The sequence below is a fragment of the Elaeis guineensis genome, chromosome 8 (genome assembly GCF_000442705.2).
Source record: "Elaeis guineensis isolate ETL-2024a chromosome 8, EG11, whole genome shotgun sequence".
In the NCBI taxonomy this organism is placed as follows: domain Eukaryota; kingdom Viridiplantae; phylum Streptophyta; class Magnoliopsida; order Arecales; family Arecaceae; genus Elaeis; species Elaeis guineensis.
In genome coordinates this window covers 35,250,355-35,273,556 of record NC_026000.2, presented here as the reverse complement: position 1 = coordinate 35,273,556, position 23,202 = coordinate 35,250,355, and the positions used below count along the sequence as shown (strand labels likewise).

The 23,202-nt window shown below is 37.8% G+C and overlaps 1 non-coding gene across 1 annotated transcript; it reads right to left on the bottom strand.

The window, feature by feature from the left end:
- Positions 1–3,447: 3,447 nt before the first annotated feature.
- On the bottom strand, positions 3,448–3,553 carry LOC140851309 (small nucleolar RNA R71). The gene has a single exon (XR_012134061.1). It is a non-coding gene; the product is annotated as a small nucleolar RNA R71 (small nucleolar RNA).
- Positions 3,554–23,202: the final 19,649 nt, after the last annotated feature.

Here is a 23,202-nt window from a genome sequence, read left to right as displayed (position 1 = left end):
AGGGTTACATATCGATGAATTCTGATGCCCGATTATCCATCGAATTTGAACTTAATATTTATGAGAGGTTTAATTAGTGATTTGATCACTAATTAACTTAATTTGATTGAGTAATTATTTTTGGATCAAGTCCAATTGAATTGGATTTAGTTGGATTTGACCTGATTAGGTTAAGAGTTGACCTAATCGTCGAGATGGTTTGGTCCTTGATTTGATCAGGGGTTGGACTTAATCAATTTTTGATTTGATTAGGATTTTATTGAGCCTAATTTAGTTAGATTTAAATAATCTAATTGGGCCTAACTTATTTGGTTCAATTAGGTTGGTTTAAATAATGAAACCACCTTGACCCATTCTCTCTGCGCCACCTTACTTCCATTGTGCCCATTTGAATTCACGAGAAGGAAATTCTCATGAATTTTTTCTCACGCAAAGTTTCTCTCATGCCCTACTTTAATGTGCCAAATGAGTGGATAAGGATGATTGGTTGGCTATTCAAATTCAAAAGAAAGTTTGAATTTGAATGAGCAACCAATCTTAGCGCCTTGACCTTATCGTCTTTTAACGCCCCATTTATTACATGAAAAAATATTTCTCATGAAATCACTCACGCACAAATTAAGCCACGCCCTCCTCTTCTCACATCCTAAGTGGATAGGAATAAATTGATTTCTATTTGAATTCAAATTTTGATTTTGATAAACACTTAATTTAAGTATTTTAAAGCAGAAAATTATATTTAATTTATCTTATTTATTAAGAATTTGATGTTTCTTTTTATGTTTTACAAGAAAGGTGATCGTCGATACAAAGAGTCTGATTCGCAGATCAAAAAGACTCAAGTTTAAAAAAAATTGGACTTAAAACGAAATTAAAATAAAAGAAGGATGCATACGGTATTATAGAAAATGAAGATACTATGCAAGGAATTCAAAAGGATATAGGCATCATTTTAAAGAAACAAAAGTTTCTTTTTGTAATTGAAAAACTTTTGTTTCTTGTTTCATGGGTGTCTCGTGAACGTGAACGCGAGCGGCACAGCGGCGCATTGATCGCGACAGCAGACGCGCAGGCGACACGTAGGCGACGTGCAGCGCGGGCGGAACGCCGATGACATGGAGGCGGGCGTGGATGCGGGTGCGACATTCGGATGCACGATCTTTAGTATTTTTTTCTTTAGTCTCATATCGAAAAATCATGTAAAACTCCTCCCTCCTAACACCTATAAAAAGGCTCTTGTACTCCTATTTAAGGATCATCCCAGAAATTCTTCTATAGCTTTGCATAGAGAAAAAAAAAAGGGACTACTTCATGAGCAGCTAGGCTAGCAGTCTCGAGAGTGGAGAAGAAACTTTGTAACGACATAAAGCGGGTTTATTGTTCTAAACTTTCTTATATTTCTTTATATGCAATAAAGATTATGCTTTTTATTTAAATTGTCATGAGTTCTTTATTTGCTCTCTTTTATATGCTTTTATTTCTGCTTTCCTGTTAGATTAATATTAGGAATAATTTTTACTTTCCAGAGATGTGCCATAATCTACGGATATGGGGCGTACCGAGGAAAGAAGAGTTGTTTACCTAGTACTTTTCGGAGACGCACCGTGATCTTCGGGTACGGGGCGTGCCGAGGAAAGATAGGTATTTTTTCTAAGATTAATCACATCAATTTAATTAAAAAAAAGAGATACAACTCTGCTAGTACAAAATTAATTCAAAACTCCCGAGCTCTTTATTTTCTTATTACATCAATTTTAAGATAATTTATTTTTTAAATCAAAAACAATGCTTCTTTCTTTTATTTTGTAATCTCAACTTAGCCCAAGGTCTCTGAGGATACGATCTCGACTCATCCTACCTACGTAGTGAGTAGAGTTATTTTTGGTGCTATCAACAACTACGCATCAAATTTTGGCACCATTGTCGAGGATCTTGGCACGATTGAATTAAAAAATTGAAATTTTTTTTTTTAAAAAAAAAAATACTTTTCAATTTTTATATCTCGCTTTAAATTTTTTTCAGTGCTTTCTAGCTAGATAATCTTATTTGCATAATTACATAATTACCTTGCATAACTAATTTACTACTTTTTAATCTTAGGAATTTTTTTGCTTAGAATAATTTGCTACTTTTTATAGCCTAGTGATTTATTGCTTTTTAGACTTAATCACTTAAATTTATTTTCTTACAAAATTAAAAAAAATAAAAAAATAAAAAAAATATATATAAAAAGATAAAACTATAAATTAAAAAAAAAAGAAGCCACTGACATTTCATAACACTTAACTAAAATAGCGTAACCTCAAATATAAAAATTTCTAACTTGATTGGACACCTTGTTTCTTTGCATTGCATCTCCATAATTAATCTTAAGGGCAATAACCCATTAACCAGATAAGGTGGGGATTTGATCACCCTTCCTTGGCCCAAAAATCATATCCTTCATTTTGTATTAAATCAAGCCTTAATTTTAAAATCAACTAGACGTCAGCCCTAGAAATTTCGAGCTCAATAGGACAAGAAAGCTCTAGAGTTAAATCGAGTGCGGATTGGTTAATTACTTGGTGTCTAAGGCAAGTGGTTAAAGAAAGTGGTTTTCAATTGGTTCCGTTGACTGACCTGGCCAATTCAGTTGGTGTCTAAAGAAAGCAACGAACAGAAAATCTCCCACATCTTACACTTACCTGGCCGAGTCAGTTAGTCAGTCTTGAGCTTGGAGTGCTCAAAGGCAGTCTTGGAAGTTAGGAGCTGTCTAGATCTAGGTTAACCCTAGGATAGAGAGTCTATGCTTGTTTAAGTTGATTGCAATTAACATCTAAACATTAACTAATTTCTCCCTTTTCATAGATTTAAGATTCTTAGATTCTTCTCTTTAGATTTTCTTCACTCTTTTCTCACTTTATTATAAAAATATATATATATTATAAAAACTAAAATTTTCTGTGTTTGCTCTAAAGTATAATTGTAAGGTGTATGCTTGGCCGTAGATCGTTACGACCAGAAATCCAACCTTTTGATCCAGAAATAGAAAGAACCTTTAGAGCCAACAGACATCAAAATATGGATCGAAATCAGGAGAATGATCTATCCAGGCAATTGAAGGAGTACTTTACTCCTTCCACATATACCTACTCTCCTTGTATTCAAGTGCCCCCTGTGGAGGCCACCCAATATGAAATTAAGTCCAGTATAATCCAAATGTTACCTTCATTTTATGGACTTAGTAATGAGGACCCTTATAAACATCTTGAAGAATTTCTTGAGATATGCTCAACTATCAAAATTCACAACTTCTCTGATGATGCTCTTAGGTTAAAATTATTCTCTTTCTCACTTAAGGACAAAGCCAAATACTGGCTACATACTTTGGATTCCATGACTATATCAACCTGGGACCAGCTGCAAGGAGAGTTTCTCAAGAAATATTTTTTCATAGGAAAAACTAATCAAATAAGGAAAGCCATAACTAGTTTTTCCCAATTAGATGGAGAAATATTTCATGAAATATGGGAGAGATTAAAGGACCTTATTAGAAAATATCCCCACCATGCTGTACCCAAGTGGCAATTAATCCAATGTTTTTATGATGGGCTATCTGAAAGACATCGATAAATGGTCGATGCATCATGCGGTGGGACATTCATGCTGAAAAATGAGAATGAGGCATGGCAACTATTTGAAATTTTAAGTGAAAATTTATTACATCATATGTCTGCCTCTATTAGAGATAAACCCATGTTAAACCCAAAGAGAGGTGGAATATATGAAGTAGGAAATGCCATAGATATCCATCATAAGGTAGATGAATTATCCCAAAAGTTAGATCGATTATTAAGTATAGGATAGTCACCTTCTCCATCCCGTCAGATACAAGATATATGTGCATTGTGTTTGAGCCCCACTCATTGTGTGAATGATTATCCGGTTGCACCACAGTTTCTTGAATATGTACAAGAACAAGTCATCAAGCCCAAACTACTCATAGATCAGAGAACAACCCCTATTCTAGTACGTACAATCCGGGATGGAGAAACCATCCGAATTTCTCATGGAAATCACAACCAGTGGTTCCTCCAGTGCAACAAAGATCAGGTTATCCGGATGTGACTTATAGGCATCCATCCCAGCTACAATACCAGAACCCTCCTCAACCCACTCTGAGTACTCATAGCTCGACTTTCGAAAAAAAGGTACTGCAAGCACTTAAAGAACTAGAAATGAATACCCAACTCCTTCACTCCCATACGCAATCAATAGCAAAGCTAGAGACCCAGATAGGTCAGCTAGCAATAGCTTTCAGTAGGAGGGAAGAAGGCAAATTACCCAGTCAGCCTATTAATAACCCAAAAGGACAGTACATGGCTGAAAGCTCCATTGGTCCTGAAATATTTTCCGAACATGCCAAATCGATTATGACCCTTAGAAGCGGAAAAATCTTAAATCAACCTGAAGTAATCCAACAACAAGAGCAACCAATTTCAGCTACAATAGAAAAGAAGAAACTTGAAGAGAAGAAAGAACCTATTAACCCAGCACCTGCACCCAAAGCTCCATTTCCCAGTGCTTTAGAATCCTCTCTGCCTCTTGATAAGAAGGGTATAAAAATGAATGAAATGTTGGAACTGTTTAAACAGGTTCAGATAAACTTACCTCTTCTCGATGCCATTAAGCAAGTTCCAACCTATGCTAAATTTCTAAAGGACCTGTGTACACAAAAACGAAAATCAAAGGCATAAATATCAAGAAAAGTCCACCTAACTGAGCAGGCTATCTCAGTTTTCTAGCAAATTGCCCCACCCAAACTGAAAGATCCAGGTACCCCAATTATTTCTTGTGTCATAGGGGACCTCATGATTAAGAAGGCATTATTAGACTTGGGTGCAAGTGTCAACCTTCTCCCGAGCTCTGTATATGACCTATTTGGATTTGGAGAGTTAAAACCCATGATAGTGACCTTACAACTAGCAGACTGATCTATTAAGGTACCCCGTGGAATGCTGGAAGATATATTGGTGAAAATAGATGAATTTTACTTTTCTGTTGACTTTCTTGTGCTGGATATGGAATCTGGCAGCAACCCCAACCAAATACCAATCATCCTAGGTAGACCCTTCTTAGCAACTGCTAATGCTTGTATAAATTGTAGGACCGGAGTTATGGATGTATCTTTCGGAAATAAGAAGCTAAGATTGAATATTTTCAATGCATCTTTGGGACCACTTGTGTACGACCATAATGAGATCAACTTGTTAGAAGAAGTTATAGAAGATAAAGCTCCTGCCTTGCTCAACTCAGATCCTTTACAGGCATGTCTAACATATTTTGGAATGGATAATTTTGATATTGATGGATACACTGAAGAAATACATGCTTTGCTAGAACTTCCCAATTTTAGCACCAATCCCCCTTGGACTATAAAGTACGAGCAATTACCAATTCAATCAAGCCCTCTGGTACCATCCTTAGAAGCACCACCTACTCTAGAGCTAAAGCCTCTTCCTGCCACACTGAAATATTCATTTCTTGGATCCAATGATACCCTTCCAGTGATCATTGCATCTGACCTAACCAACGACCAGGAAGACAAACTTGTCGGGGTACTCAAAAAGCATAAAGAGGCTATAGGGTGGTCAATTGCCGATTTAAAAGGTATAGATCCTTCTATTTGCATGCATCATATTCACTATGAGGTTGAGGCAAAACCACATAGGGACATGCAACGAAGATTGAATCCGAATATGCGGGAAGTCGTGAAAAAGGAAGTAGTGAAATGGCTAGATGCTGGAATTATCTACCCAATTTCGGATACCCAATGGGTTAGTCCAACCTAGGTAGTACCTAAGAAGTCAGGTATTACTGTAGTAGAGAATGATGAGGGTGAGTTAATTCCTACTCGTGCAACAACTGGTTGGCGAGTATGTGTGGACTACCGAAAGCTGAATGCCGTTACTAGGAAAGATCATTTTCCTTTGCCTTTTATTGACCAAATTTTAGAACGGCTAGCAGGACAAAGTTTCTTTTATTTTCTAGATAGATATTGGGATATAATCAGATCCCGATATTTCCTACTGATCAAGAAAAGACTACCTTCACATGCCCTTATGGAACATTTGCATTTAGACGTATGCCATTCGGTCTCTGCAATGCACCAGCCACTTTTCAACGGTGCATTTTGGCCATCTTTTCTGATATGGTAGATAAATTTTTAGAAGTCTTCATGGATGATTTTTCAGTATTTGGCTCTACCTTTGATGATTGTCTTCAGAACCTAGCCAAGGTTCTTCAACGATGTATAGAGACAAATTTGATTTTAAGTTGGGAGAAAAGCCATTTTATGGTTCGTGAAGGAATCGTGCTTGGACATATTGTATCCAAGCGAGGGATTGAAGTAGATAAAGCAAAGGTTGAAGTAATCTTGAAATTGCCTCCCCCAACCTCGGTTAAACAGGTGCGATCCTTTCTAGGCCATGCAGGTTTCTATAGGCGCTTCATTAAGGATTTTAGCAAGATATCACGACCCTTGTGCAACTTGCTTGCCAAAAAAAATTCTTTTGATTTTAATGAAGAGTGCCTAACTACTTATAATAAACTCAAAACTGCCTTAACCACTACACCAATCATAAAATTTCAGATTGGACCCTACCATTTGAAATCATGTGTGATGCTTCTGATTATGCTATAGGGGCAGTCCTTGGGCAAAGATTTAATCGAGAACCGCATGTAATTTATTATGCAAGTAAAACTCTTTCAGATGCTCAATTGAATTACACCATGACTGAAAAGGAGTTACTCACTGTTGTGTTTGCCCTAGATAAATTTAGATCATACCTTTTGAGCTCCAAGGTCCTAGTATACTCCGATCATGCAGCACTGAAACATCTGCTATCCAAAAAGATACAAAACCTAGGCTGATTAGATGGATCCTTCTATTACAAGCATTTGATTTAGAAATTTTAGACAAAAAGGGCTCCGAAAACTTGGTAGCAGATCATATTTCTAGGATCTTGGTAGAACACAATAAAGAAAGGATTAAAGATAGGTTTTCGGATGAACAACTCTTTTCAATCTCTTCCACTGATCTTCTCTGGTTTGCTCATATAGTCAATTACTTGGCAGTGGGACAAATCCCATCTCACTGGACCCAACAAGAGAAAAATAGATTTTTCTCCCAAGTAAAGTACTATTTTTGGGAAGAACCAGAATTGTTCAAATATTGCCCAAATCAAGTAATCCGACGTTGTGTCCCCGAGTGTGAAGTCCAAGGTATTCTTACTTTCTGCCACTCGTTAGCATGTGGGGGACATTTTAATGGAAGAAAAACTGCAGCAAAGGTGTTGCAGAGTGGATTTTGTTGGCCAACACTATTCAAAGATGCACATGAATTTGGCCGTAATTGCTTGCGATGCCAGCAAACAGGAAATATTTCAAGAAAAGATATGATGCCCCTGTCCCCTATTCTTGTTGTAGAAATTTTTGATGTCTGGAGAATTGATTTCATGGGACCCTTTGCCTCATCATTTGGATTTGAGTATATTTTGGTAGCAGTGGACTACGTATCAAAATGGGTAGAGGCTATGGCAACCCGAACCAATGATCACAAAGTCGTGATCAAGTTCATTCAACATAACATATTTAGTCGATTTGGATACCCAAGAGCCATAATTAGCGATGGGGGTACACACTTCACGAATAAGCACTTCGACATGCTAATGAAAAAATATGGAATAACTCATAAAGTTGCCACACCTTATCACCCCCAGACAAGTGGTCAAGTTGAGGTCTCCAATAGAGAGATCAAGCATATTCTTGAAAAAATGGTAAGACTCGATAGAAAAGACTGGTCAGCACACTTGGATGATGCATTATGGGCTTACCGTACTGATTTTAAAACACCCATAGGAATGTCTCCTTATCGACTTGTATTCGGAAAAGCTTGTCATCTGCCGGTGGAATTGGAACATCGTGCATTTTGGGCCATACGGCAATTTAACTTCGATATGAAAAATGCAGGTTCCAATAGGAGACTTCAACTAAATGAACTTGAAGAGCTATGCAATGAAGCGTATGAGAGTGCCAGAATTTATAAGGCTCGAACTAAAGCATACCACGATAAATTCATTGCACGAAAAATATTCGAGCCCAATCAAAAAGTTTGGCTCTTCAATTCTATGTTGCGTCTGTTTCCTGAAAAACTTCGCTCACGTTGGGACGGACCTTTCATTGTAACTCAGATATTTCCTCATGGAGCTATAGAACTCAAAAATCCTAAACAGGGGAACACTTTTAAAGTGAATGGTCAGCGATTGAAACCTTACATAGATAGAATTAGTGATGGAGAATTAATTGAATCTGTTGATTTAGTGGATCCAAAATCGCCATAATACTCAATTCAGTCTGGCTGAAGACGTAAAACTTAGCGCTTGTTGGGAGGCAACCCAACGATTTCATATTTTTACTTTACCATAGTTGCAGGAATTTAGAGCAAGAGCCTATTAATCAATGAAGCTATCTTCAACTTTCGAAGCAAAATTATCCCAGGTGCACTCTCTCCTTTTATTTTCTTTGCTTTCCTACTCCATTGAGGACAATGTAGATTAAGTTGGGGGGGGAGGAAAGTAATCAAATCCTCGAGTATGGTCAGAAATAATTAGTTTGGTGTATCCAAATTTTATTTTGATTAAGAGTCAATTAGGCATCCTAAACAATGAATGATTAATGGTCAAGATAATTTTAGAGATACTGAGGAATAAATTATTAAGAAAACCCAATGAATGGTAGGGTTTAGACTAGACCAAATTTTAGGAGTGATTCTACAATCCTCTTCTTACTGATCTCAATAAAGAATCTGCTTTATGAGAAATTGGGTAGAAAGGTCGAGGTATGCAAAAATTCTCCTTAAAATTTACTTAAAAAAAAAAAAAAAAAACATTGGTTTCCTACTGAGTAACCGGGCCCTTTCGCCTAAGTAAGCATTGTGGTTCGCGTAAAAAGGTAGGCAATGTTAAATATATATATATATATATATATATATATATATATATATATATATATTAAGGGGACTAAATTGCAAGAAGATAATAAACCTCTTTCCCATTAAGTTAGAGGATTTAAAGAGTAAAGTGGGGAGTTGGTGAAAGAAAAGCTCTTGAAATTTTTTTAGTTAATACTCAGCCACTAATTGGGTCAAATTGATAATCCAATAAAGTATCTCTTTAATGGTCTGACCAAGTATCACCTACTTTTTGGGATGCCTAACCTAACTTTTTATTCAAAATCAAATCGGTACACAATGCTGATATATCTATTTTACTAGAGGACGAGCAAAATTCAAGTTGGGAGGTGTGATAAATACTTAATTTAAGTATTTTAAAGCAAAAAATTATATTTAATTTATCTTATTTATTAAGAATTTAATATTTCTTTTTATGTTTTACAGGAAAGGTGATCGTCGATACAAAGAGTCCGATTCGCAGATCAAAAAGACTCAAGTTTGAAGAAAATTGGACTTAAAATGAAATTAAAATAAAAGAAGGATGCATACGGTATTATAGAAAATGAAGATACTATGCAAGGAATCCAAAAGGATATAGGCGTCATTTTAAAGAAATAAAAGTTTCTTTTTGTAATTGGAAAACTTTTGTTTCTTGTTTCACGGGTGCTTTCCTCGTGAACGTGAACGCGAGCGGCACGGTGCGGGCGCGGGGCGCGAGTGGCACAGTGCGGGCAAGCGCAGGCGCGAGCACGTGTGGCACAGTGGCACACGGATCGCGACAGCAGACACGCAGGCGACGCGTAGGCGACGCGCAGCACAGGCGAAACGCAGACGACATGCAGGCGGGCACGGATGTGGGTGCGACATTCGAACGCGCGGTCTTTAGTATTTTTTTCTTTAGTCCCATATCGGAAAATCATGTAAAACTCCTCCCTCCTAACACCTATAAAAAGGCTCTTGTACTCCTATTTGAGGATCATCCCAGAAATTCTTCTAGAGCCTTGAATAAAGAAAAAAAAAGGGACTACTTCATGAGCAGCTAGGCTAGCAGTCTCGGGAGTGGAGAAGAAACTTTGTAACGACACAGAGCGGGTTTATTGTTCTAAACTTTCTTGTATTTCTTTATATGCAATAAAGATTATGCTTTTTATTTAAATTGTCATGAGTTCTTTATTTGCTCTCTTTTATATGCTTTTATTTATACTTTCTTGTTAGATTAATATTAGAAATAATTTTTACTTTTCAGAGATACGCCGTGATCTACGGATACGGGGCGTGCCGAGGAAAGAAGAGTTGTTTACCTAGTACTTTTCGGAGACGCACCGTGATCTTCGAATATGGGGCGTGTCGAGAAAAGATAGGTATTTTTTCTAAGATTAATCACATCAATTTAATTAAAAAAAAGAGATACAACTCTGCTAGTACAAAATTAATTCAAAACTCTCGAGCTCTTTATTTTCTTATTACATCAATTTTAAGGTAATTTATTTTCTAAATCAAAAACAACGCTTCTTTCTTTTATTTTGCAATCTCAACTTAGCCCAAGGTCCCTGAGGATACGATCTCGACTCATCCTACCTACGTAGTGAGTAGAGTTATTTTTGGTGCTATCAACGACTACGCATCAGATTTGAATTCAAATGTGCAATTACTCATCTTTATCCTCTCACGTGGATAAGATGTTTGACATTGTTTTAAAAGGAGGAGAAGAGTGGGGCATGTAAAAGAAAAATTTTGAAGAGAAAATTTGGGCGTGAGGAATCCTTGTGTGCAAGGTGAAGGTCTATATCCTTTCGAGAGAAAAAGAAAGAAAAAAAAGAAAAAGTGTGTGCAGGATTTCAATGAGTTCTTCAGGGTTTCAGCCTAGAGTTCGGGAAGTGAGAAGGTGAGCTACGAGTGTCGTGAGCTCACCAAATTTTAGAGAGATCTTCAACATCCTCTCAAGCATGTCTGCTGATGATCCAGAGTATCCAAAGAATCGACAGACATCAATCGAAGGAGTTCGATCAGCATCGACCGTCGAAAGGGCTCTACAACGAGCTAGCACTCGTAAGGAGTTGATCAGATCGAGAACTTCGTGTGGATGATCTGCAGAGGCCAGACACACTGTGTGGCTACATCACGATAATCAGACTCTCCTGACGTTGATCAGATTGCGGTGATCTACTACCCGCATAAAGGTATTGTGTTCTGAACACATTACAGTAAAGTGTTTACTGTTTAAATTCGAATTTCAAATTTAAATACATGCATGCTATATATCATATTTAGATCCTAGTATAGGATAAATTCTTATTAATTAATTAGATTAATTAATAATTTTTACTATAAAATAGTGATTTTGAAAAAGTTTTAAAATTACCATTTTACCCCTGCATTGAATTTCCCCACATATGGTATCAGAGCAAGATTTTTAGGTATGATATATATATTTGCATGTATAGATTAAGTTGTAATCTAAAAGTTTAAATTTAAAATTTAAAATTTAAAATTTGAAATTTAAATTTTGAAAGTTGTTCGAAATTTGAAATTCAAAATTTGAAATTTGAATTTTGAAATTTGAAATTCAAAATTCAAAAATTCAAAAAATTTGAAATTCAAAATTTGAAATTTGAAATTTGAAATTTGGTTGAAATTTTAAATTTGAAATTCAAAATTTAAAATTCAAAATTTAAAATTCAAAAATTTGAAATTTGAAATTTGTTTGAAATTTGAAATTTAAAATTTAAATTTAAAATTTAAATTTTGAAATTGGTATATTTAGATATACTTGATCCAAGTAGCAAGTAATCGAATTGGGTTGGTTGCCATGGCCGTCCGGTCATAGGAGAAAAATAGGGTTTAAAGGCCCTCTCTTCCCATTCGATGGGGTCTCCTATGGTGGTAGGGGTGCCGATGCGATTATATCCCATGCAGATGAAGTAACAAAAGGAATATTCATGATTTATTTTGATTGAGTTATTTTTTGTTATGTAATTAGCAATAGGATTGCTATTTATGAAATGAGTCAACATATTTGGTGAACAGAAAATAAAACCTTTCAAATTTGAAAATTATTTTCGAAATGCCAAACCCTGATCCATTAGCCCAAATACTTAATTAAAAGAATTAAGTGTTGTCTAGTAGGTCTAGAATTGTGAATTAAGACCTAAGACAATTGCATAAACTTATGGGTCAATGGGTTAGATGGATTAGGTCCATAATTGGGTTAGACCTAAGGTTAGCTTAAAGAAATGGACTAAATTAGAGTAATTAGTCAAATCTAATCAAAAGTTGAATTAGATTAGGTCAAGGATACTCTAGACTCAACTCTAATAGTTGTAGTTGAATGGGTCCATGTCTTTAACTAGACCAAAATGGACTTAATTCATGGCTACGCGGTGGAACCCAATTTACTAAGTTGATCAAATTAAAACTAATGAACCGGTTGGTATCTAAGGTAAGTTTGGCAGTTTGACCAGTGATTTTTAAGCAGGAGCTACTCGCAGTGATTCGATCTCTGACGAGTTAATGGCATATCCCCACCACTGATCTCACTTACCTGGCCAACCTGGTGAATTAGGTTTTGATTAGATCACTTGGTGATTAGGGCTCACCCATGTCATTAGGTAAATCAGTTTGACTGATTTAGGTGCTCCTAATGCTGGCTTAATTAAATTCTTTTTTAATCTGACTTGGTGAAGTCAGTGGGAGGATTGAAATTGGCTGGTAATTTATCTTCTCATCTATTCTTTAATAAAATCTTCAAAAATTATTAGGTCCTAAAAATGATTAAGTTATATTGATAACTAAGTCATAGCCTCCCATTAAGTGAGTGATAATGAGTCCATTAGTTTAATAATCATTGGAGGCCCAAAGGCCTGGTGCTTATTGACTAATGGAATTATCATTCATAATATGATAATTTGGTTTGAGTCTTTCTGATGGTGGTCAGGTTGGCTGGCCAAAGTTAGGCCTGATCATTTATTGATCCGATTCACCAAATCAAATCATGTTAATGGTTGGACCTAACCAGATCTTTTTCAGTGGAGGCCAAAGCCTACTGATTAGGTTCTGGGGCAAAATCAATTATTAGAAGTTGTTTAGAGAAATAACTAGTTATGAACCTACCCATAGATACACATGGGTTGACCAACCAAAGTTGGACTCATGTGTAGTCTGTGTGGATTCTAGTACCCACTAAGGAATTAAAGTAATTCCTCAAATTGGAGGTTGAGGCTACCAATTCGTAAAAATACTGGGAGAAACTTTAGACTAAAGTACAAGTCTTTAGTATTAATAATTTATGTACTAATATAGGTCTGATTTTCCTTTATGTAGCTATGGCCACTACCCTGTCGCTCCGGTCATTATTAGATAATGACAAGCTCATGGGACCTAATTTTGATAGCTGGTATCAAAAATTAAAAATTATTCTTGAGCATAAGGGGATCCTTTATGTAGTAACGGATCCGACACCTGAGGAGTCAGTCCTGAAAGCTAGAGGGACGGTCCGAGATACTTACCAGAAGTGGCTCAACGATCGCACCACCGTCCGGTGCATAATGCTGGCGGCAATGAATGATGAGTTCAGTCGCAGGTTCAGAACGCCTAGCCACAGGAGATGCTTTAAATGTTGAATGACTCTTTTGGTATGCCTGACGACATTGAAAGGTACAAAACTAGTTATGCCATTTTCAATGCTCGGATGAGAGATGGAGCCTCAGTCACTGATCATATACTGTACATGATCGAAATGATTGAGCACCTAAGTAAATTGGATTTTTTCCTGCACGAGCAGCTCGGTAAGGATGCGATCCTTAATTCTCTGCCCAAGTCCTTCCTTCCCTTCCTTACTCATTTTCGAATGACAAAGCCTGTAGTGAACTACCACAGCTTGTTGGGGTTGCTGCAGAACTTTGAGAAGGATCACCAGCTCCATAAGGAGTCGGTGAATGTTGTGGGAGGGTCTTCTTCTGGTCATCGACCCTTTAAGAAAGGGAAGAAGAACAAGAAGAAGAAGAATAAGAAGGTGCAGCTGCATGCTGGGATGTCTGCATAGGGTCAGACCAAGAAGCGCAAGCCCAACCAGAGCCAAGTGGAGTGCTTCTTTTGCAAAAAGCAGGGGCACTGGAAGAGGAACTGTCCTCTATACATTGCCTCATTGGATCCGAACAGGCCAAAGAAGAAGCAAGGTACTTATATGATAACACCTTGCAACTTTTCCATTTGTGATACAACTGTCTGGGTATTGGATACCGAAAGTCCTTATCATATTTGCAATTTGATGCAGGGTCTGCAAGTCAGTAGGAGATTTGATGAAGGCGAGAGGTTCCTGAATGTTGGAGATGGAAGCAAAGTTTCAGTTCTAGCATTAGGAATCATGAACCTTATAATCAATTCTCGAAATGTAATTCTGAGTGAATGTCACTATTGTCCAAGCTTTTTATTAAATATTATTTCTATAGGCCTTTTGGTCATGTACGGTTATCAATTTTTAATAAAAAAAAATATTTACAATATCATTTTGAATGGTGTTACAATGTTTGTTGGACAACTTAATAATGGAATTTACTTTCTATCACAACCTGTTAATGTGGTTTAAACCTCTGGTAAACATCCTAGAATAGATAATATGTCAAAAGTCTACCTTTGGCACTGTAGGCTAGGTTATATCAATAAGAACAGGATAAACAGGTTGGCTTAAGAAGAAATTCTTGAAGTAGGTGATTGTGAATCACTTTCAACCTGTGAGTCCTGTCTTCTTGATAAAATGACCAAGTCACCTTTTACTAGAAAAGGTGAGCGAGCCAGAGAACTCTTGGGTCTGGTACATTCTGATGTATGTGGACTCATGAGCTCAAGTGCAAGAGGTGGATATTTCTACTTCATAACCTTCACAAACGACCTATCGAGGTATGGGTATGTCTATTTAATGAAGCATAAGTCGGAGTCATTTGAAATGTTCAAACTATTCCGAAATGAGGTAGAAAAACAAACTGAAAAGTGTATTAAAACTCTTCAATCTGATCGAGGAGGTGAATACCTTTCCAATGAGTTTCTGACATATCTTGGGGAGAATGAGATTCTCTTTCAATGGACTCCTCCTGGAACACCACAGCATAGTGGTGTATCTGAAAGGAGGAATCGGACCTTGTTGGACATGGTCCGATCCATGATGGGGTTTGCTGGTCTGTCGATCTCCCTCTGGGGATATGCGCTCGAATCGACTTGTTACCTTCTAAATAGAGTTTCGAGTAAGTCTGTAACCAAAATGCCATATGACATATGGATAGGACGTAAGCCAGTACTCTCGCACCTTAGGGTTTGGGGGTGTTCGGTTTATGTTAAATGTTTAATTACAGATAAGTTAGGACCTAGGTCTGACAAGTGTAATTTTATAGGATACCCAAAAGAGATCAAAGGATATTATTTCTACCTGGCTGATGAGCAAAAGGTGTTTGTCAGCCTTAAGGCAATCTTTTTGAAAAAAGAGTTCCTTGGTGAAGGGACTGTTGCCTCTAAGGTCGAACTTGACAAAGTTCAACAAGTGAAAAAACCGATACAAGTTGCTGAACCTGAACCGAATTTGATTAGATCAGATCCAGAGCCCATTGTTCAAGCACCCTTAAGGCGATCTGGTAGAGTACCACGTCAACCGAACAGATACTATGGTTTCTTGGTCCGGAATGATGATCCTATCGAACTTGATGAAAATGATGAGGATCCGATCACCTACATGGATGCAATGCAGAGACCTGACTCTGAGAAATGGCTAGAAGCCATGAAATCCGAAATGGAGTCCATGAAGGTCAACGATGTGTGGACATTGGTTGACCCACCAAAGGAGTAAAACCCATAGGGTGTAAGTGGGTTTTCAAGAGGAAGAGGGGCGCAGACGGAAAGGTGAAAACCTATAAAGCCCGTCTGGTTGCCAAGGGATATCGTCAACATTATGGTATAGACTATGACGAGATGTTTTCTTCTATGGCAATGCTCAAATCCATTCAGATTATGCTTGAGATAGTTGCCCATCTGGACTATGAAATCTGGCAGATGGATGTGAAGATAGCTTTCCTAAATGGAGAGCTGGATGAAGAGGTGTATATGATACAACCTGAAGGATTCACATCCACTGATGAGTCTAAGGTGTGCAGACTACAGAGGTCCATTTATGGACTTAAGCAGGCATCTCGGAGTTGGAACATACGTTTTGATAGGACGATCAAGACATATGGCTTTGTTAAGAACGGAGAAGAACCCTGCATTTATAAGTGGGCTAATGGTCCAGTAGTGGTATTTCTTGTATTGTATGTGGATGATATTCTCTTAATCGAGAATGATGTCCCTGCATTACAGGGAATAAAGATTTAGCTGTCGTCATAGTTCTCAATGAAGGATTTGGGAGAAGCTTCCTACATCCTAGGGATGAGGATCTATAGGGATAGATTTAAAAGGTTGCTTGGTTTATCCCAGTCTACGTACATAGATACTATGCTGAAGAGGTTCAGCATGAAGAATTTCAAGAAAGACTATCTATCGATAGGCCATGGAATTTTTCTCTCGAAGAGGGATTGTCTGACAATACCTCAAGAGAGAGAGCGTATGGGTAGGATTCCATATGCTTCGACAGTGGGATCTATCATGTACGCCATGATATGTACACGACCAGATGTGGCATACTCACTAGGGGTAGTGAGTAGATACCAATCTGATCCAGGGGAGAATCACTGGAAGGTTGTTAAAACCATCCTGAAGTATTTAAGAAATACTAAGGATCAGTGGCTTGTTTATGGTGAATCAGACTTGAGACTTATAGGGTTTACAGACTCTAGTTTTCAGTCTAATCACGATGACAGCAAAAGTGTGTCGGGATTTATTTTTACCCTTAATGGTGGGGCTATCTGCTGGAAGAGTTCCAAGCAACACACAGTGGCTGATTCAGTTTGTGAGGCGGAGTATGTCGATGCATCAGATGCTGCCAAAGAAGCGGTGTGGCTGAGGAAATTCATCACCAAACTCGGAGTAGCACCCTCCCTTGTTGGTCCAGTTCTGCTCTACTGTGACAGCTATGGAGCCTTTGCTCAGGCGAAGGAACCCAAAGCACACCAGCGGACGAAGCATATTCTGCACCGCTACCATCTCATCTGGAAAATTGTGGATCGAGGTGACGTCGACCTTCAGAAGATCGATGAAAAAGAGAACCTGGCCAACCCATTCACTAAAGCCATTGCAGTGAAGGAGTTCGACGACTACAAGTCGAAGATGGGTATTAGATACTGCATCGATTGGCTTTAGGTCAAGTGGGAGATTGTTGGGAATAGTGTCCCAAAGCCAATCATCAACCTATTGACGGTTGTGCTCATTTTTGTATATGTACATGAATTATGAATTAATAAAAATTATTTTGGTATTTTTCATCAAAAAATATTTCATCTTCTAATGAACTCCTATATTGTGGTGAAGTCCTTAGGACTATTTAGACTCGACAAAGGAGGATTTGTTGTTTAGTTCTTAAATCTGCTCGCGACCAAATGATACATTATTATCAAGGATGACAACATTTATCAAGCATAGGTCATTGTGTACCATATAGGTTGGTTGTCCTCTTAACCAATGAGTGTGGAGACACTGGTATGGCATACAGGTGAGATGTAAGGATACATCTGCACTGAACGTGACTGACTTCGGAGCTATTTCTGCAGTCAAGATTTGCTCCGATGGAATATGGGTATAAATGTCCCACTGATCTGAGACCGCCATGATGACTTGCAAGTAACTCACTGTACTTAGGCACTGGACTACCTAAATTTCTAATTCAGTGATGGAAGGCTGCTGGGTGTAGTCAAGTACTTGACTTGTCGGTGCGTGTGTCAAGATGGGATTGACCACTTCAGTTTTGAAGCTGTGTACAGTCATATTTCAATTTAGCAAAACCTTGGCCAGGATAGTCCTTGTGAGGAGTCACAGGACTGTTTGAGTTGAGCACGATTGGATGATCTAATCAGGGTTGACAGTTTAACCCTGAGTCGTCCTAAACACAGAGGTCAAAAGGATGAATTATACAGTAACCATATTCACGTAGGTTCTGAGTGTTGCGATTGTGACTATTCAACCTATCCGATCATCGAGTACCATTGCTAGATGGTCACTTCGATTAGTACAGGAATTGGTTCCTTTGCTACCGGCTTAGGTTCGAACCTACGAGGTCACACACATTAGAGGTTCCTATCTGATCTGATGGCTGATGAAGAGTCCTAATGCTCGTGGACTTTGAGTCCTACATGTCTGGGACTCTGTGATCGAGAATCAGGATTCTCTGATCATGAGTCCCACACATTTTAGGTACCGGGGTCAAGAGTCCCACTGGTTTGGGACTCTTCGATCAGGGTTACATATCGATGAATTCTGATGCTCGATTACCCATCAGATTTGGACTCAATATTTATGAGAGGTTTAATTAGTAATTTAATCACCAATTAACTCAATTTGATTGAGTAATTATTTTTAGATCAAGTCCAATTGAATTAGATTCAGTTGGGTTTGACCCGATTAGGTTAAGAGTTGACCTAATCATCGAGATGGTTTGGTCCTTGATTTGATCAGGAGTTGGCTTAATCAATTCCTAATTTGATTAAGATTTTATTGAGCCTAATTAAGCCTAATTTAGTTGGATTTAAATTAGTCTAATTGGGCCTAACTTATTTGGTTCAATTAGGTTGGTTTAAATAATGAAACCACCTTGACCCATTCTCCCTGCGCCACCTCACTTCCACTACGCCCATTTGAATTCACGAGAAGGAAGTTCTCATGAATTTTTTCTCATGCAAAGTCCTCCTCACGCTCTACTTTAATGTATCAAATGAGTGGATAAGAATGATTGGTTGGCCATTCAAATTCAAAACAAAGTTTGAATTTGAATGAGCTACCAATCTTAGCGCCTTGACCTTATCCTCTTTTAACGCCCTATTTATTACATGAGAAAATATTTCTCATGAAATCATTCATGCACAAATTAAGCCACGCCCTCCTCTTCTCACGCCCTTAGTGGATAAGAATAAATTGGTTTCATTTGAATTCAAAATTTGATTTGAATTCAAATGTGCAATTACTCATCTTTATCCTCTCACGTGGATAAGACATTTGACATTGTTTTAAAATGAGGAGAAGAGTGGGGCGTGTAAAAGAAAAATTTTAGAGAGAAAATCTGGGCGTGAGGAATCCTTGTGTGCAAGGTGAAGGTCTATATCCTTCCGAGAGAAAAAGAAAGAAAAGAAAGAAAAAGTATGCGTAGGGTTTCAGTGAGTTCTTCAGGGTTTCAGCCTGGAGTTCGGGAAGTGAGAAGGTGAGCTACGAGTGTTGTGAGCTCACCAAATTTTAAAAAAATCTTCAACATCCTCTCAAGCATGTCTGCTGATGATCCAGAGCATCCAAAGAATCGGCAAACATCAATCAAAGGAGTTCAATCAGCATCGGCCATCGAAAGGGCTCTACAATGAGCTAGCACTCGTGAGGAGTTGATCAGATCGAAAACTTCATGTGGATGATCTACAGAGGCCAGACACACTGTGTGGCTATATCACAATGATCAGAATCTCCCGACGGTGATCAGATTGTGGTGATCTACTACCTGCACAAAGGTATTGTGTTCTGAACACATTACAGTAAAGTGTTTACTGTTCAAATTTGAATTTTAAATTTAAATACATGCATGCTATATATCATATTTAGATCCTAATGTAGGATAAATTTTTATTAATTAATTAGATTAATTAATAATTTTCACTGTAAAATAGTGATTTTGAAAAATTTTAAAATTACCATTTTACCCCTGCACTGAATTTCCCCACACCATCTTCTTAAGGTGAGCTTTGATCTTTTGCTAGCTATGAGACTTGGTCAGTGGGTCTATCACATTCAGTGTGGAGTCGACTCTTTGCACTTCGATGAACTTCTTCTCGAGGTATTCGCATATGATGTGAAACCATCGCTCTATGTGTTTGGACTTCTGATGAGAGCTTGGCTCTTTAGCGAGGGCTATGGTACCATTGTTATTGCAGTGTAGTGCAATGGCATCATGCCTAGCTCCGCAACAAACTTCTTGAATCGAAAGGCTTCTTTAGCAGCTTCAAAGGTGGCGATGTATTCGGCTTTCATGGTCGAATCTACAATGATTGGCTGCTTGAAATTTTTTCAGCTTACTGCACCACCATTACACAAGAAGATATACTCCGATGTAAATTTTCTATCATCGACATTGGTCATAAAATTTGAATCGATGTATCCCTCAACTTTCAGCTCCGATCCTCTACCAAAGACCAACATCAAATCCTTAGTCCTTCTTAAGTATTTAAGGATATTTTTAACAGCAATCGAGTATTCTTCATCTGGATTTGCCTAATATTTACTCGTGACACTTATGGTAAGTGTTATATCAGGGAATGTACATAACATGGCATACATGAGGCTTCCTATTACCGAACCATAAGGGATCTTGCTTATGCATTGAATCTCCTCAAGTGTGTCAGAGCACATCTTCTTGGAGAGATGAATGCCATGTTTAAAGGGCAAAAGACCCCTCTTGGAGTTTTTCATGCTAAATGCTGCTGTGGCAAGCAGAGTACGGATGGATTTCAATATGGCTATGGATGAAAAGGTTTCATGATAGTCGATACCTTTGCATTGACTATAACCTTTAGTGACTAGCCTTGCCTTATAGGTCTCTACCTTATCATCCGATTCAATCTTTTTTTTTATAAATTTATTTACACCCAATAGGTACAATACCTTCGATGGATCTACTAAGGATCAAATCTGGTTGGAATGCATGGAGTCAATTTCTGACTTCATCACTTCCATCTATTTCTCAGAGTCTACATCTAATATTGCCTCATCGTAGATTTTGGGATCATTTCTAATGTCTCTATCTTTCACAAGAAATGCTTCCTCAAAATCCTCTGTAAGAATACCTAAGTACCTTTCAGGAGGATGGGAGACCCTACTTGACCTATGAGGTGGAGGAGGTATCACATCTATTGGCTCATTGTTGGATTCAGGTTCTTGGACTCGATGCTCTTCAAAGACTTTCTCTTCAAGCTCAATCTTCCTCCCACTACCTCCATCTTGGATAAACTCTTTTTCTAAGAAGATGGCATGGCGGCTCACAATCATATTATGATCTTCAGAAAGATAGAAGTAGTATCCCATGATTTTCTTAGGATACCATATAAAATAAGTCCTAAATAATCTAGCCTCGAACTTGTCTGCTTACTGTCGCTTGACATAGGCCGAACATCCCCAAATCTTGAGATACCCAAGAGTTGGCTTCTACCATGTCATAACTCATATGGTGTGGTAGAAATAGATTTAGAAGAAATTCGATTTAAAATATGAATCTTAGTAAGTAAAGCATATCCCCAGAGAAAGTCAGAAAGATCTGTAAAGCTCATCATGGATCGAACCATATCTAATAGGATCCGATTTCTTTTTTTGAAAACTCTGTTGAGCTGAGGTGTTCTGGAGGTGTCCACTATGAGACTATGCCATTATCTTTGAGATAGGTCCAAAATTCTTCACTAAGGTATTTCCCTCCTCATCCTGATCGAACAACCTTTATAGATTTTTTAGTCTATTTTTCTACTTCATGTCTAAACTCTATAAACTTTTCAAATGTTTCAAACTTTCGGTGCATCAAATATACAAACCCATACCGTGAAAATTATCGATAAAAGTTATGAAGTAGATATAGCCACCCATGATTTGTACATCAAATGGACCACACACATCAGTGTGTACCAGGGCTAATATCTCAATGACTCTTTTTTCTTATCCCATAAAGGACAACTTGACTATTTTTTCTTGAAGACATGATTCACAGACTGGATAAGACTCGAAAGTCAATGATCTGAGAAGACCATCTTTCTTCAGTTTGTTGAGTCTATCCTCTCCAATATGAACTACCCTAAGGTGCCATAGATACTTTTGGCTAATCCTATCTCTAGGTCTCTTAGATCCTATGGCATTTGCTATTTACTCGTTAATATTTACACTCGCATCCGTATGTAAATGGTAAAGACTGTCAATCAAGAAAGCACATGCAATAATTTTATTTTTGAAATAAATTGAACATATGTCTTTATTGAAATAAAAATTATAGTTATCCTGTACCAGCATAGAGATAGAAATCAAATTTCTACTGACTACGGGTACATAATAACAGTCTTTCAAAAGCAAACTAAGTCCTAACAATAGTTGTAGAGGGTAAATTTCAACGGCCACAGCAGTAACCCTTACTCCATTGTCGATCTGGAGAGTGATCTCGCCTTTTCTTAGCCCTATAACTTCTTCAAAACCTTACATTGAAGTGCACAAATGAGCACTTGAACCAGAAGAAGAGAAAATCATTAGATTAGTTTCAACAACGAGCATTTCAGATGTTCTTTCAGAAGGTCCATCTTTTTTTCTGCTCTTGACAATTGTCAGATAGGCCAGACAGTTCCTTCTCCAGTGACCTTCGATGTTACAATGAAAATATTTTTCTTTATCGTTGGCCTTCTTAGGAACCTGTTTCTTGAGCTTGGCTTCATTCTTCTACTTCTTCATAGGCTTTTTCTTCTTTTTGAAAGAAGACTTCCTTTTGGAGGAAGCCCGCTCCACAGGTAGAACTGTATCCCTTGAACTCTTTAAGGTACCCTCTACCATCACCAGCATATTCAATAACTCAGGCAAAGTAGCATCGATCTTATCATATGAATCAGAAAGAAACTGGAGGATCAGATCCACCTGTAGTTCTTTGTCTATGTTCATTTCAAGCTTCTGAAGCTCCTCTATGTCCTTGATCATTGTCAGACAATGATCGTTGACAAACTGTCCATCATGCATCTTCACTCTGAAAAATCTTTGAGAGACCTCAAAGTGAGCTATGCGACTCTACTCACCATACAACTCTTGCAGGTGAACCAGCATCTCCCTAACAGTCCTCATATCTTCATGCGGTTGCTGAAGATCATTGGACATGGACGCTAAAATGTACACTTTGTCTTGTTATCTTCATCCATTTATTTTCAAGTGCAGCTCATTGATCAGTAGATGGATGAGCAGATAACACAGGTGCTTTTTGGTCTAGGACATAGCTAAGCTTTTTGAAATTGAGAATAATTCTCAGATTTCAGAGCCAGTCTTTATAATTTGTGTCGGTCAACCTATTTGTATCGAGGATTTGGGCTAAGGGA